At 46.2% G+C, this 16,075-nt stretch overlaps 1 protein-coding gene across 3 annotated transcripts in view; it reads right to left on the reverse strand.

Moving 5' to 3' along the window:
• The window catches only part of LOC144770739 (chemerin-like receptor 1), a 423,466-nt gene that overhangs the window by 124,416 nt on the left and 282,975 nt on the right, over positions 1–16,075 (reverse strand). For 2 of the 3 annotated variants that reach the window (XM_078655483.1, XM_078655481.1), the window contains exon 2: positions 10,377–10,494. The exons of the other annotated variant lie outside the window; for it this stretch is intronic. The gene's annotated coding sequence lies outside the window, so the exon portion shown is untranslated. The remainder of the gene's footprint in view (positions 1–10,376; positions 10,495–16,075) is intronic. 3 annotated transcript variants of the gene reach the window in all.

Genomic DNA, 16,075 nt, shown 5'->3' on the forward strand with positions numbered 1-16,075 from the left:
GGTCCAATTTGGAGGCTGTAGCCGAAGAGTGTCCCAGGATGCTGGGTACCCCTTTGCTAAAGGACCGCTGAACAGGCTTTGCTTCTGCACAGAAGAACGTAGTTGGAGCTGGCGTGAAGTCAGTCACCTTGGGCGGATAGGCAAGCATGTTGGTCCGGATCTTCTCTTGGTGCTCAGAGCAGTTTTTAGCCAAAAATGTTTGAAGTCGAAAGTTTTAGATTTTGACTATCTGGGCACCTTTAACACCACAACCAAGGGTCCAGGACTGGAAAGACATCACTTGTGGGTTTGGGACTCACTCAGGCTGGGTCCAGGTGGTAGTTCAAGATGGTTGGAGCCTTTCATGTCCCTAAAACTTTGAACAGGAGGCCAGCAAACTAGCCCTTGGAGCCACTCTGGTAGTCCTGGGTTCAAGTGGTGAGGCAGGGCTCAAGCAGCAAGGCATTCTTGTAGAGAGCTCAGCAGGCCACAGCAGCAGGCACTCCTCTGAGAGTCCTACCGCAGATCCAGAAAGTGAATTGAGAGTGGGTCTATGAGTCTCCTTTTTATACATGGTGCCTCTTTGAATTAGGAGATGTTTCTAGAGAACTCCCTTTGAGGTGCTAGAAGTTTCCTGACTCCCCAGCCGAGTATCCAAGATGGCTGCATGAACAATGCAGAAGTGACCAGCCCTTTTTGTGAAATCAGAGCACAATCTATTCAGTTGCAAATGGGGCTGTGCCCAGGCCCCGACTGGTGAGTCTGCCCACCGGGCAATCCCCCGGTCGGCTGGAGGGTGGTGGGGGCCGGTTTTCTAAACGGGGGCCGGTTTTGTGGCTGGGGGCCGATTTTCAGTCCGCCCGTCAGTCACACTCACAGCCTGTGACGGTCGGACTAAAAATCGCCCCCCAGCCACAAAACCGGCTCCCGTTTAGAAAATCGGCCCCCGCATCGAGAGTATGACCCAGCCAGCACTGCAGCAATGCAAACTTCCACGGTTCCGTCCGCCAAACGGAGGTGGAGGAGGCTGTGCGCAGCGCGCAGAATGCCCCCCCCCTGTCTCCTCCTCTGCCGCGTCTGCGCAGGGTGCGGCTGCTGGTGTAATTTTTCCCCGCATGCGCATTACATCTAACTGACGAGGACGAGTGGAGCAGAGAGCCTGAGGTGCGCACTTTAAGTGGCAGCGGCCATAAATACATTTTCACAGCCAGGCTGAGGCAGAAGGCAGTGGCTAGTAGCGCCACTAGCTAAGCCCGACCCCCGTATCTGCCAGACTGCCACTGTCTGCCACGTGAGTGCCGCCCCGCCACCAACAGCAGTCACAGGCCTGTGAGTGAGGTGAGTCCGGCGAAATAAGAACAGGGCAAGCGTGACCAGGCCTGAGGCCTGGCTGGCCCTGGGCCTGGTCTGGACGAGTGCTTAACATACAAATATCCTTTCTGCAGTGCTCTGACTACAGCTTTGCCGAGTTGGGTTCACACTTTTAAACACCTCTTGGTGAATGAATGCAACTGTGAGGTCACACATATGCAGACACGCGCATTAGCCCACAGAGCTATCGCACTGCCATTGCAATTATGGTGATGATGGTTGTTGGGAAGTCTCTGGTTCAACTGGCCGCGGCGTCCATATTTCCAGTTTTCCGACTAGTGCTTTCCCTGACTTCCGGCACAGCTCCCCCCAAGTGTAGCGCATTCAGGCGCAAACTCCAGTCCGAGCCCTAATCGGGGTTACTACTCGGGCGCAGGTGCACCTCCCTTGAGCTTTATCCGCATTATTTTTTACCACATCAAACCAGAGCAGATGGTGCAGATCAGCAGCAGGGGGCAGAGTACAAGATGTAGAGTTGGCATATTAGCCCCCTATCTATGCATCGAATGTCTTCTGGTGCTGTCATTGCGACCTGCTGACCACAGCACCGTGCTGTGCAAACTCTGGCTGTGCCCTTACAGCACGACTCAGACGCCCTGGCCTAAGGCACTGGGAAGCAGTGCTTTGAATAGACCAGCATTGGAGGAGGCGCTGTATTTCACATCGGAAAGATGAACGTTGTAATCTGGTCACATCTCCGTGGTTGCCACGTCGAGATTTTTCTGTTGCAGGAAAGGATGAGGGAGGGGGTTTGATAGATCAAGTTTGGCCTTGACCGGTTGGAGAGGGCACCTGAATATGGGCGCTTGGTGGCTTGAAATGGGCATTTGCCAGCTAGAGATGGGTGTTGGATGGACTTAGGTGAATGTTGGGGGATGTAGGTGGAGTTGGTTTGATGGCGATGATTTGGTTGGATGAAGTGCGCATTTGATAGAGGCGGGTGTGTGTTCGATCATGATGGGTGTTGGATGCATGCAGATGGGCGTTGGCTGGTTGGAGAGTGCTGTGGTTAGATGAAAGGGACCTCTGGAGAGATGGAGTTTGGTGTGATGGAAGTGGGTGTTAGATGGATTCAGATGGGTGGTTGGAGATAGCTGTGGTTGGACAGATGAAAATTGGTGTTGGATGAATGCAGGGCGGTGCTGAGTGCTTTCAGATGGCTTTCGTTGTATGTAAGTGACTTTAGACAGATGGAAGTGAATGCTGAATGGATGCGGATGGGCATTGGGCGGTTGGAGATGGACGATGGTGGATGCGAATGGGTGTTGGATGGATGCGGTTGGCATTGGGTGGTTGGAGATGGACGGTGGGTGGATGCGGATGGGTGTTGGATGGATGTGATGGGCATTGGGTGGTTGGAGGCAGACGGTGGGTGAATGCGGATGGGTGTTGGATGGATGCGGATGGCATTGGGTGGTTGGAGATGGACGGTGGGTGGATGCGGATGGGTGTTGGGTAGATGCGGATGGGCATTGGTTGGTTGGAGATGGACGATAGTGGATGCGGATGGGTGTTGGATGGATGCAGGTGGGCATTGGGTGGTTGGAGATGGACGGTGGTGCGGCCCACTCTTCACGCAGCGCTGCTGCTCTCATTAGCGCTCGTGTCTGTAGGCAGCACTGTACCCCGTCATCTCGCTGCCGACTATGTACCAGTACCACTTGATAACTAAGTTCTAAACTCTCGGCCCGAGAGACTCACTGAGGTTCTAACTTATCAGGTAGTGTGGTGGTACAGTCACGTTGCGCTGCCTGCTCACCATTCCTCATTCGTTGTGCCAGTGCCGTGCCAATGTATGCCCAGTTTCACTTTCACCTTCTACTGCAAGTGGTCTGGCCTGGCCTGGCCTGCCTGTCTCACAGCAGAGGTTTCTACTACGGTCCGGACGTGTCTCATTTATCATGGGATGTGTGTAGCCTACAGCGCAGAGTGGGAGTGACGCAGGAGCAGGCCCCCTCTCATCCTGGTTCCTCTCCCCCAATGCCCCCTCCCTCACGTTTGTACATTTCAAACATGTTGCAAATTGGTTTAATTGCCGTTGACATTCACAATAACTACCACTCAGTGTTAATAACAAGCATTTGCAATGCAATAGGTCTCGCATTTACGTGACTTTAAGCTACTGGCATTGTAAATGATAATGCCTTTTATTTATGTTTTGGTTTTTAAAACATAAATAAAAAGCATTCTCATTTACAATGTCAATAGCTTAAACCTTCGCAAATGCGAGATCTGTTGCATTGCAAATGCTTGTTAATATGAGGTTTGGCCCTGAGATTAGTATGATGTTTTTTGAGAACTGGGGCGAAGGACCAGGGATGTCTTGAATATATGGTTGTTTTGAGCCTCATCCAAATGCAGCCAGGTCCTGGAACGCCCTTCCTCTCTCCATGAGATCGATTGAAAATTTTGTTTCATTTAAAAAAGCACAAAAAACTCATCTTTTTATAACAGCCTATTAGTGTCATGTTTCCTTTAGATGGCCACTTGCTTGTTTGGTTTTTTTTTTTTTTTTTTCCTTTTTCGCGCCAGGATACTCTGGAGTAATGGAGCGCGTTATAAAACAGCAAATAATAATAATAATAATAATAATAATAATGCATATAATGTTTGGACCATAAAACGCAAGAAGATACTGCCCTACACGTTTCCGACTTCTATGGTAAAGGACCAAACAGCAGATCTGGGGTCTTTCTACTCGGGATACTGAGGTAGTTAGCTCAGTAGAAATCCAACTTCATTGGGGCTTTGTGATTAAAGTATCAACTTCGAATAGTCCCTTTAAGAGAATGTTTGCATATGATTTACAGTCCTGATTTATTTGTAAAATAACGGTTTATATTTATTGTTCTTTATTTTGTCTTGTGATCAATAATATGTATTTAGATGGAAAAATGGCATCTGTCGGAGCCTTGTGCACAAATTCATTACAACGATTTCACAATAATGGTGCAAATACATGACCAATGTTTTTTTTATAGGTTTAGAAAAGGAAACATATGAGGTCAGTTGCTCTCCACAGTTTGAAATTTGAATTTTGTGTAGAAATCAATACTCTGTAGTGGGAATTCAGGGGCACATGCATCATGCTATTTACCGGTCGCAAATGGGCTGATTCGCAGAATCGTCCCGCTTGCGACCTGTAAACAGGCATTTCCGATGCATCAACCCAAAATGCATTCGCAAAACAGGTAATCGCAATTTTTGCGATCACCTATTCTGCGAATGCAGTTAGCGAATCGCAATTTGCGATTCCCAAAATGCAATGCAAGAAGCATTCTCAGAATGTGACTTTGCATTAAGGAATCGCAAATTAACATCAACTTCAAGTTGATGTTAATATACAAATCCTTAGAAGGGCATGTGTGTACGCCACATGTGCACACATACCATTTTTGGGGGTGCATCAGGGTGGCCTTTTGACACCCTAGCACCCTTGAAATTGCATTTGCAATTTGAGATTACTTCAATGGTAATCGCAATTTGCGAATGCTCTCCCAATCATTCCTAGGGGCCTCTAGGCATTCCCTATTAGCGAATCGCAATTTGCAATTCGCTGTTTGGAAATGTGTAGGAATCGCAAATTATTTTGCAATTCCTACATGCAAAAGGTATTGCGAGTCCTTAATAGCGATTCCTTAATAATCACTATTAAGGAATCGCAATTCCTTCGGTTGATGTATGTGCCCGATAATTATGATTTTATGAGCAATAGGCATGTTAAAAATGTTTAGCTTTTAAAAAAAACATATATATTTTTTTTTACTGAGAATTTAGGTAGCTTTTCAAAAAAGAATCTAGCAGTACTGTATAACTCTTGTCTTAACTTTAAAAGGACTATTTTGAGAATGCCCAGAGAGATTGATGTAAGGATATTTTAGAGCATCTTGCTTTACGTGTTAAGGTGTTTTACAAGCATTTTACTAGCCTTCTTATACTCAGTCAAGAAGTTTGCCTATTGCTTCTGTGTCTGCTCTTTTGCGTAAACATTTATTGGTCTATAGGACTTAATTTCTCTCGATCCTATGCTTGCTTGTTGCTTGCTTCTTTGTTCTGTCAATTAGAAATCGCCTCTGGTCGTCGCGGATCATAGTCGCACTAGCAGCAGAAAAAAAAATCCCACACAAGCTGCTTGAAGCTGCCTGTGTAAGCAACCACAACCATAATTTTCTACTGGCAGTGGCTAGCGCCTAGCCCGACCGCCCTGTGTCCAGTGTCTGCCACAGTGCGAAAAACGGACTCGCCTCACTTAGGCCTGCTGACTGCTGTTGGTGGTGGGGTGGCACAGTGCCACCCCACCACCAACAGCAGTCAGCAGGCCTGAGTGAGGCGAGTCCGTTTTTCTGCCCAGAGCTTGAAAGAAGCAAGCAGCGCGCGACGTGAATATGTACCTGATAAGTTATAACCTCTCGGCCCAAGACTATTTTTGGTGCTCTCTGAAAGAATGCCTATGAATACATATGACTGGGTGGGTAACCTGATGTTCTTTAAGGACATCATCTACTGTTTACTGTGCTTTGAAAGTTGATACAATTTGAATATGTAATGAAAAATGTGCTGTAAAATTCACCATTTTGGTCTGTCATTTTTTCAAAAATTTCTTGGGGGGGAGAACCCCCCCAAACCCCCCTAGTGGCCGTCGGGCTCACTCGCTGCGCTCGATCGCTACACGCTGGACGGGGGCTGATTCACTACGCGACGGACGGGGGCTGGTCTGGCAAAATTTGCCAGGGCTGCTTTCAGTTCCCAGTCCGGCCCTCGCTGTGCCCAGCTCTGCCCCTCCCATCTTGACAGTTGATGGTTCACCTGGGCACATCTAATCTCTCTATGGTGTGTCTGTATGTGAGGAATAAAAAAGTCCAAATGCCAACTGCACCCAGTCATGTGACCCAGGGTAGGCTGCAGGCACCAAATATTTTAGGGCAAGAAAATGGCAACTTTCTAAAAGTGAAACAAAGAAAAATATCTAGCTGTCACTCTTAGTGCTGCTCTCTCCTTTAGCAAACTTTGAACAATTACTCAATACATTGGCCTTTGTATTTATTGACCGTTATTATGTACTTTGTTTCAAAGCATTTACCATTCTCTTTTATGTCAGAGAAAAAAAACACTCCATTTTTTCTGTGTTTACATACAACCTTAGTGAGTAGTTATGACCATACTTCTTAAGTGACAAATATCGAGTAATATCAACAATGAAAAGACATATAGACATACATTTCCACAATATATATAACAAAATAAATTGTTGGAATAAATTACAAAACCCAAATCAGTCATTACAAATAAAAAATAAATTGTTGATATAATTTACAAAACCCAAACCTGTCATGAATTTGTAAAATGGAGCAGCAATTACCATAACCTATTTTTTCACCATTAGTTCTATTAAATTGCTGCTAACTGCTGGGAACCAATATTCAAATAGCTAGGGTTGTGAGTTTTTGTAATAAATCCCGTAAGCAGATCCTAATCATATGTAGATGTTTCCCAGGAGGTAAGAATTGCAGACGCGTTTCATGCCCCAATCTTATTCACGGAGTTTTCCTCAGGGGTATGACTAGGTGTGATCTGCTTTATTTTCATATTTATTTTGTGATAAGTCTGTTAAAGTAGAGAGAAGCACTAAGAGTGACAGCTAGATATTTTTCTTTCTTTCAATTTCACAGGCCCAATCTAGCTGCCTAATTAGGGCCTATCCCCTTTAATACGGTTCACTTTCTAAAAGTAAAAATCTCAAAATTGTAACATAAAGTCTGACTTTTACCATTAAAGAGGATTTTTACTTACAATTTCTCAGACAAACCCTGAAATGCTTGCTTGTTCCCAATCCAAAGTTAGCACTTAATAAATGTAATAAGGCAACCAGAAAGAAAAGAACTAATGTCAGTGCGCTGCCACAACACCACTTCCAGGGCAGACAACACCAACGACGGACACGGAGCCGATTGACACCACCAAACCGTGCATAGAGATACTGCTCATGACGCGTGAAGAAATTCAAGAGGTAAGGAATCTGTGGCTACATATAGTCAGTACCAGGTGAGGCGCTACCGAAGGAAAGTAACTTTTTCTTTAAGAGGTTTTCAGTACTAGGGCATGTGAAATTTAAATGTACATGTGCAACCTCTTAACTACAATGCACACTGCCCCATGAGCTACATACAGCCTACCTTAGGGGTAACGTATATGCAACAAACGGAGAGATAAGGCTTGACAAGGGGGTTTTACTGCCAAGTCGAACTGGCAGTTTAAAACTGCATTCAGGCTGCAACGGCAGACCAGGGACATCTTTTAGGGGGCTACTTAAGTGTGTGGCACAATCTGTACTGCAGGCCCACTGGTAGCGTTTAATTATTTAGGCCCTGGGTATATGATATACCACTCTAAAAGAGGTTTATAAGTAAATGAAATATGTCATTCAGGTGTAAGCCAATTTGATCATGTTTAAAGGAGAGAGCACAAGTGCTTTATCAGTGGTTAGCAGTTGAAAAAAGTGGACAGAGTCCTAATGCAAACAAAAACGAATTCAGCAAAAATAGGAGTGAAGGCAAAAACTTTTAGGGAAGGCCATGCTAAGGCTGATAGGTCTAACACTCCCACAAAATACTGAGGTTTAACAACCGTGTTGAGTCGACTTGGGCAAAAGGCAGATCTTCACACTACCTGCATTTTGTCCTACGGCGAGACTGCTCATCAAGACCCCCAGAACAGCAGGAGCAAAAGGTGTGCATGTTAAGCCACAGTCTTACCGGATTTGATGGCGTGTAGAATACTTTATTGTATTAACCAATTGCTTGGATTATTTGGTGGATAGCATCATTTAGCTCACAGGATGCACTGCACCCCAAGGGGCAGAGAAGATGCTACAGCATGGCCAAGCAGTTGTGTTGCCCGGCTAATGGTGTGCATTTTACATGTTCACTTGAATGTTCTAGCGCCTAGCAACGCTGTTGAGATTTTGATGCTTCATAAATTTGCTGATCTATTGGTCCCTCGAGGCTGTTATGCGGTATATGCCTTTCCAAACGCAACAGTAGAAACTTTGAATGATGACGTGTTGCCTACCAGCAGAAGACAGCACCTGCAGCTTGAAAGCACACACAGCACATGGACATGGTAGAATGAAAGCATGCACATGGTAGCATGAAAGCATGCACATGGTAGCATGAACTCATTGCACATGTTAGCATGAAAGCATGGCACGTGGTAGCATGAAAGCATTGAACATGAAAGCATGCACATGGTAGCATGAAAGCATGGCTCGTGGAAGCATGAAAGCATGGCACGTGGTAGCATGAAAGCATGGCATATGGAAGCATGAAAGTATGCACTTGGTAGCATGAAAGCATGGCATGTGGTAGCATGAAAGCATGCACTTGGTAGCATGAAAGCATTGCACATGGAAGCATAAAAGCATGGGACATGGAAGCATGAAAGCATGGCACATGGAAGCATGAAAGTATGCACTTGGTAGCATGAAAGCATGGCACGTGGTAGCATGAAAGCATTGCACATGGAAGCATGAAAGCATTGCACATGGTGGAATGAAAGCATGGCACGTGGTAGCATGAAAGCATGGCACGTGGTAGCATGAAATCATGGCATATGGAAGCATGAAACTATGCACTTGGTAGCATGAAAGCATGGCATGTGGTAGCATGAAAGCATTGCACATGGTAGCATGAAAGCATGCACGTGGTAGCATGAAAGCATTGCACATGGTAGCATGAAAGCATGGCACGTGGTAGCATGAAAGCATGGCACATGGAAGCATGAAAGTATGCACATGGTAGCATGAAAGCATGGCACGTGGTAGCATGAAAGAATGGCACATGGAAGCATAAAAGCATGGGACATGGAAGCATGAAAGCATGGCACATGGAAGCATGAAAGTATGCACTTGGTAGCATGAAAGCATGGCACGTGGTAGCATGAAAGCATTGCACATGGAAGCATGAAAGCATTGCACATGGTGGAATGAAAGCATGCACATGGTAGCATGAAAGCATGGCACCTGGTAGCATGAAAGCATGGCACATGGAAGCATGAAAGTATGCACATGGTAGCATGAAAGCATGGCGCGTGGTAGCATGAAATCATGGCGTGTGGTAGCATGAAAGCATGGCGCGTGGTAGCATGAAAGCATGGCACGTGGTAGCAAAAAAGCATGGCACGTGGTAGCATGAAAGCATGGCACGTGGTAGCATGAAAGCATGGCACGTGGTAGCATAAAAAGCATGGCACGTGGTAGTATGAAAGTATGGCACGTGGTAGCATGAATGCATTGCACATGGAAGCATGAAAGCATGGCACATGGAAGCATGAAAGAATGCACGTGGTAGCATGAAAGCATGGCACGTGGTAGCATGAAAGAATGGCACATGGAAGCATAAAAGCATGGGACATGGAAGCATGAAAGCATGGCACATGGAAGCATGAAAGTATGCACTTGGTAGCATGAAAGCATGGCACGTGGTAGCATGAAAGCATTGCACATGGAAGCATGAAAGCATTGCACATGGTGGCATAAAAGCATGGCACGTGGTAGCATGAAAGTATGACACGTGGTAGCATGAATGCATTGCACATGGAAGCATGAAAGCATTGCACATGGAAGCATGAAAGAATGCACGTGGTAGCATGAAAGCATGCACATGGAAGCATGAAAGCATGGCACATGGTAGCATGAAAGCATGCACATGGTAGCATGAAAGCATGGCACGTGGTAGCATGAAAGCATGGCACATGGAAGCATAAAAGCATTGCACATGGAAGCATGAAAGCATGCACGTGGTAGCATGAAAGCATGGCACGTGGTAGCATGACAGCATGGCACATGGAAGCATAAAAGCATTGCACATGGAAGCATGAAAGCATGGCGCGTGGTAGCATGAAAGTATGGCATGTGGTAGCATGAATGCATTGCACATGGAAGCATGAAAGCATTGCACCTGGAAGCATGAAAGAATGCACGTGGTAGCATGAAAGCATGGCACGTGGTAGCATGAAAGCATTGCACATACCCTTCTCCCGGCGGCTGCTCCCGTGCTGTGGGTCCTGCCTGCTGTGCTCCGGGACGGGTTGAGGCTCACAGGTCCTCCTCTTGGCGCTGCATCGTCAGCGAGGCTGCCACGAGTCCTCCTGTTTTAACGATTGGCGGAATTAGCATTAGGTTTCACAGCACGAGCCTGGAGGAATGTTTTCATCATTACAGATTCCCTTTGATGCTGCAGCAGACGTTTCCTCATCTTATACAAGGTATTTATTTCAGGGTTTGGAACGCCACTACCATTGCAATGCAGCCTGTGCATTCCCGCCAGCGCGAGCATCGCACGCGCTTCTCACCGCTGACAGTGAATTGATGGGTCTATAAATCAATATACCCATCCGTGTGAATAGAGACAACAAGTCCACAACTCTGCCCGGGGCCCCTGGATCTCAGCTGCGGGAGGACACAGGAGAGCTCTGTTGCTAGTAGCAGGGCCCTTTAGCATGGGCGAGCTGCACCCACGTACAGGGCGCCAACTTTCTGAGGGGGGCATGGAGCTGGGTGCATTAAGGTTGTGCCAACAGAAGCACCCTTCTCGTCTTGCTTCAGCCTTGTCCGTGCCCTGCCTGTTCGTTTCTCCCTGATTTGTCAATTTAAAGTGGTTTTAGTCCTTCAGTATCATATGGTGGGTGATGTTGTTAACACCCCTTTAGCCCCTTCCTTGCCCTCCCTTCACCCTTAGACCCCTGCTGACCCACATCAACAAAACCATCACCTGCACGAGGCAGCTAAGCTGTCAGTGATTTAGGTGAGCTGGGGGTGGGGGAGGGTACCGGGATGCCTGTGTCCAGCCCCTGCTCATCCAGGTACTGACCAGTGAACACAAAAGGGACCCCTGCTGATTGATTTAACTCACTGACATCAGCAAGGGCGCAACATTTCTCTCCTCCTACGTCCGGGGCGCTATCTTCGCAAAGGCCAGCTCTGGCGAGTAGGATGTGTGCCTTAGAGAGTGACGGGCTGCTACGGCCATTGGTTCTTCCAGAAACCCTACAGTGAAAGGAGCACAGATCTACACCCTGCACCCTGTGCCACACCCCTAATGGGCACTCAACACGGCCAGAGTCCTCGCTACGCCTGGACAGCCGGGGTTTCACCTTCATGAATCTTACTTGGACCGCACTTGTAAGAAAGGATCCCAGGTGTATTATATCCAGGGCCACTGGAATTATGCGGCAGAGGAGGACCAAGTTATGGAGCCAGGTTGACTAATTATGCGACAAGAAAAGGAAAATTATGCTGCATATTGGGGCACATTTTGTGATATCATTACTTCATTATATTGCCATTTTTACACCAAGTACCAGTGCCTGATATAGGCCTTCTGGTGCGCAGGAACCAGAGTCACCATATTTTTCATAACTTTTGATCTGTTTGAGCTAGAAACAAAATGTTGGGGTTAAAATCTGCAGTTTTTGCAACAGATGATGGGATTTGTGCAGTGGCGGTTCTTCCGCTAATGCGGAGGACCATCGCCTCACTGTTTTTTGCAGTGTAAAAAAAGGAAAAATAAAATGATAATAACTGAAGGTTATTATCAATTTATCATTTTAGTTTTCCACATTGCGGCGTCTTTGTGGGCCAGGGCTGCTCCAGATCAGGGGGAGGAGTGGTTTGCACTTCCTTTGTGATCATGAGTGTTTGGCCGGCCCTCTAGGGCCACCCAAAACAGTCATGAGCACATACTGTGTTCTCCATTCCGGCTGCATTCTAGCATGCAGGGAGAATTTGCCCACCCCTCTAGCCCCTGGCGGAGCACTATGTCACGTCACTCAGACCAATCACAATGCCTCATTGCAGCGTTGTGATTGGCTTCAGGGAACCTGGGAGCCCTGGTGCTTCCTGTCTCCCCCAAGAAGCCAGAAAGAGGACGTAGGAGAGGTAGTGGCCGGCCAGCCCAGAGGTAAGTGATTTAAAAAAAAATCCCCTGCCTTTTCCGCCCACCCTGCCCACTGCTGCTTACAGGTAGCAGCCCCACTCAATATGTGGCAAAAGCAGCAAATACATAATTTTGTGAAAATCGCAGTGCCCACAAATCGCATAATTCTAGTGGCCCTGATTATATTCATACTACGCTGTTCTGAAAATTCAATTTGCATGCAATAATGAAATGTGTCTCTGGTAATTTTTATTTCTCACATTTCTCAATCAATCTTTACCAGTAAGACTCTCATCTTAGCTCTCATTTTTTCATCACTTTTTTTGCTTTGTACATATCATCCCATCTCTCAGGCTTCCAGCACTGCTATTCTTCTCCAACAAATTTAAGCCTTCCTCTCATTAGCATTGTTATCTTTACCTTTGCCACGCTTATTTCTATGGTTCCCAGTATCCTCTTTCCCACATGCTGTTCTCCTCTTTCCCAGTTCTCTTAACTCCACTTCTGTCCTCCATTTATATCCATTTCTTTTGAGTTTTCTTTTCAAACACAAATTTATGTCCCTCGTTCTTATGCCTCTGCCATGTTCCCTCACACCGCCCCTCCTTGTTCTGACAATTTTGCCCTCTACTCCCTCTCTTTCATTTGGGTGTCTTTGCACCTCAGTTTCTCATTAGTTCACGTTATCTCTTCAATTTACTTGCTTAGTTCATTACCACCACATTCATTATTACCATTCACCTACTTACCTCTTGTTTCCATCTTACTTTTATAATTCCCAATTTTCCTTTTAGTTCAGTCAACTTCCTGCTCCTTCTCTTCCTCCTTACCCTTTTTAATTCCATATTTTACACTTGTGTCATCTCTCCTTGAGATTCCAGAGCTTCACTCTTCCTGTAACATCCATGTCTACTTTTCTTGCCACTTTGCAATGTCTCTCTCTCTTCGTGTTTACATCACAATCTTGCACAGTCTCTAGCTCATTGGCTCCTGCTCATGTTCATAGACACTGTTCAGCCTTTGTTCTTGATTTCTATATTCTTTCCACCCCTTACTTTCTTTTCTTCATCTCCCTCATTCCTTTCCAATCAATTCCTTTCTATATGCGTATTATCCTGTTCCTTTCATTTTCCTTTCTTATTTCTTCCTCATCTTGCATTCCTTGGCTGTTAACCCCTTTCTTATATTTCTTTTAATTTTCCTGTTTCTACCACCTGCTTTTTTCTCCTGTTTTATCCCCAATCCTTTCATTCTCTCCCTTATAGATGTTTTCCAATCTTTTTCTTTCCTCTAACTCTCACGTTTTCTTCCCCCATTTTTTGTCTCTCCTTTGCTTCGAGTTCATTGTTCCTTCTCTTTTACTATTCCTTTACTTCCCTCTCTCTTCTTTTTAACTCTTCTTTTCCTATTCTTTCTCCATCAACATGCTGAGTCTGAGCTCCTACACCCTCAGGTCTGTCACTTTCATCTCCTCATGGGAAAATTTATGACTCTTTACCTAAGTTGCTACCTAAGTGCCTAGGAATATTTGCAAAACCTCTGATAGAATGCAATAGCCAAAGCAGCAATAGAGCGAGATATTCACTCAAAGAAAAGGCACAGAACTGACAGGAGATCTGACGCTCATAAGAAGTTGTTCATAGGTAGTTGCAGTGAAACCTTCACTCACACAACCCCAGGAGGTACCTTGCCGGTAGCAGCATTGCAAAGGAGAGTAGGAAGTCCTCACGCAGGTTTCACACAGGCAGCACCGGTGTATGGTTTCTTCATGCAGAAGAGAAATAGCACACAGAGCTGCACTTCAAGCTTCCCTGATGCAAAACAGGCGTGTCAGAGGCAGCTGCTGCGCAAGCTTCTTTCAGACAAAGGACAGGCACATAACAAGCAAACTTTCCTCGCACAGAACAAGTGCAGGGTGGACATCAGCATTCAAATCACTCTCACGTCAGCTCGACACAGTGAGCAGTAGTGCAGGCCTTCCTAGCAAAACTTGTCCTGTATGGGCAGTAGCTGTGCAAGCTTCTCTCTCACTAAATATGAAAAATATGAGAAGCTGCTGTAGAGGTCTTGTTAGAATTGGGGTCTCTAGTTGGCAGTGGCTGGCCACAGTCCAAGTAGGGACCCTTCTTCCTAAGTCAGAGTAAGGGGGCTACACCCTTTGATAACCCCTGCTCAACCCTGTGGTAACGTAGCACGAGCAGCTAGGCTTATCTCAGAGGCAGTGTGTAAAGCATTTATGATCATACACAGTAACACAAAGGGAAACCACACAAGTAGTTATAAAAAATAGGTATCTTTATATATAGACTTTACACAAGACCAATAACAGTAAAAAGCCACAATACTGAAAAAGGGGGATACTCTTGAAAAGCTGGAAAAAGAGTTCAAAGTTTTCAAATAGGGTTTCAGTTCAAAGCAGGGGTCTCTGTGACCCTTTTACTTACAAAGTACCTGCATTTCGTAGCAAAACCAGCAAAATGTCGCAAACAAGCTGTAGTGATGATTTTCCCCATGCTAGGCCGGCAATGCGTTGAATCCTTGCCGCAAGGGAGGATGATCGCCGGTCTGAGGGTGCGTACGGGACAAAGCGACAGACTTCTTCACGCTAGGCCAGCGATGCGTTGAATCCTTGTCACAAGGGAGGATGATGCGCTGATCCTGTTATGTGTGCAACCTTGTTGCGATGAAAGAAAATGGCTCCCCATGAGGGAGCGATGATCCGGGTGCGATGCAAGGAAAATGGCGGACGCACGGCGCCCGCTCTGCAAAGTCATGATGCGATGATCTCGATGTGATGATCTCCGGGGTTAGCGAGCACTTTGTGGCCCGCAAGCGTGCGATGCGATGAACTTTGGTTTGCAAGCGTTCGGCAGCAGCAGCACGATGATTTTTCTTACGCTCTTCAGCTGCGGCGGCTCGCAAACGGGCGGTAGCGATGATTTCAGCACTCTCTTCTCTGTAGTAGAACTAGAGGCCCTGGAACTGACAGGGGCCTCACCTGCAGATAAGATAGAAATCCTCGCTGGGAGGAATCAGAAGGCTGGTGTGGGAGCCAGATATGCCTGTGACTCCAGCAGGAGGCTAGCTCTCTTCTAGCCCTTGGGTGATTGCTTAGCAAAATAAAAAAGTCTCTCAAAAGTCCTTTTCCCTCTTCTTCCAAGTCCAAGGGGAACTACTGCAGGCCAGTCCAAGAAATAGCACACAAGCACAAGGACAGTCCTCTCCTGCAGATTCCTTCAGTAACACGGACAGAGGTTCGTCTTGACATCCAGGAGCAATACAAATATCAGGGGTTTGGGCACAGATATTCATACCCCAAAAGTCTTTGTTCTCAAAAGTCTCTAGTCACTGAACCCAGCCGGAACCAGTTCTGCTCAGGCCTGGAACACTTTGTTTACCAGGCTGCATCCTTCCTTTCAGAAAGAGGGGGTCTGCCATCATACGCACAGTAGGAGGTGGAGCCAGCATTCACCTTGCCAGGCACAGCCCTATTCAGGTCAAGGAGCTAACCCTCCCCAGTACTCAATGCAGATCTCTATTCAACCCAGGTCTGAATCAGCCTGCCTTGCCCCTCTAAACCCAGACAGCCAATACACATAACAGCAGAGCACACTGGAAGGCTTAGGCAAGAAAATACCCACTTTCTAAAAGTGGTATTTTCAAACACAGAATGTTAAAATCAACTTTACTAAAAGATGTATTTGATCATTCTGAGTTCAGGCATACTAAACTCGAATTTCTACCAAGCTCCCTGAGTCAGATAGGACTATAAGATGTAATAGCCAGTCTTCCCA

Source organism: Lissotriton helveticus, chromosome 7 (assembly GCF_964261635.1).
Source record: "Lissotriton helveticus chromosome 7, aLisHel1.1, whole genome shotgun sequence".
Taxonomy (NCBI): domain Eukaryota; kingdom Metazoa; phylum Chordata; class Amphibia; order Caudata; family Salamandridae; genus Lissotriton; species Lissotriton helveticus.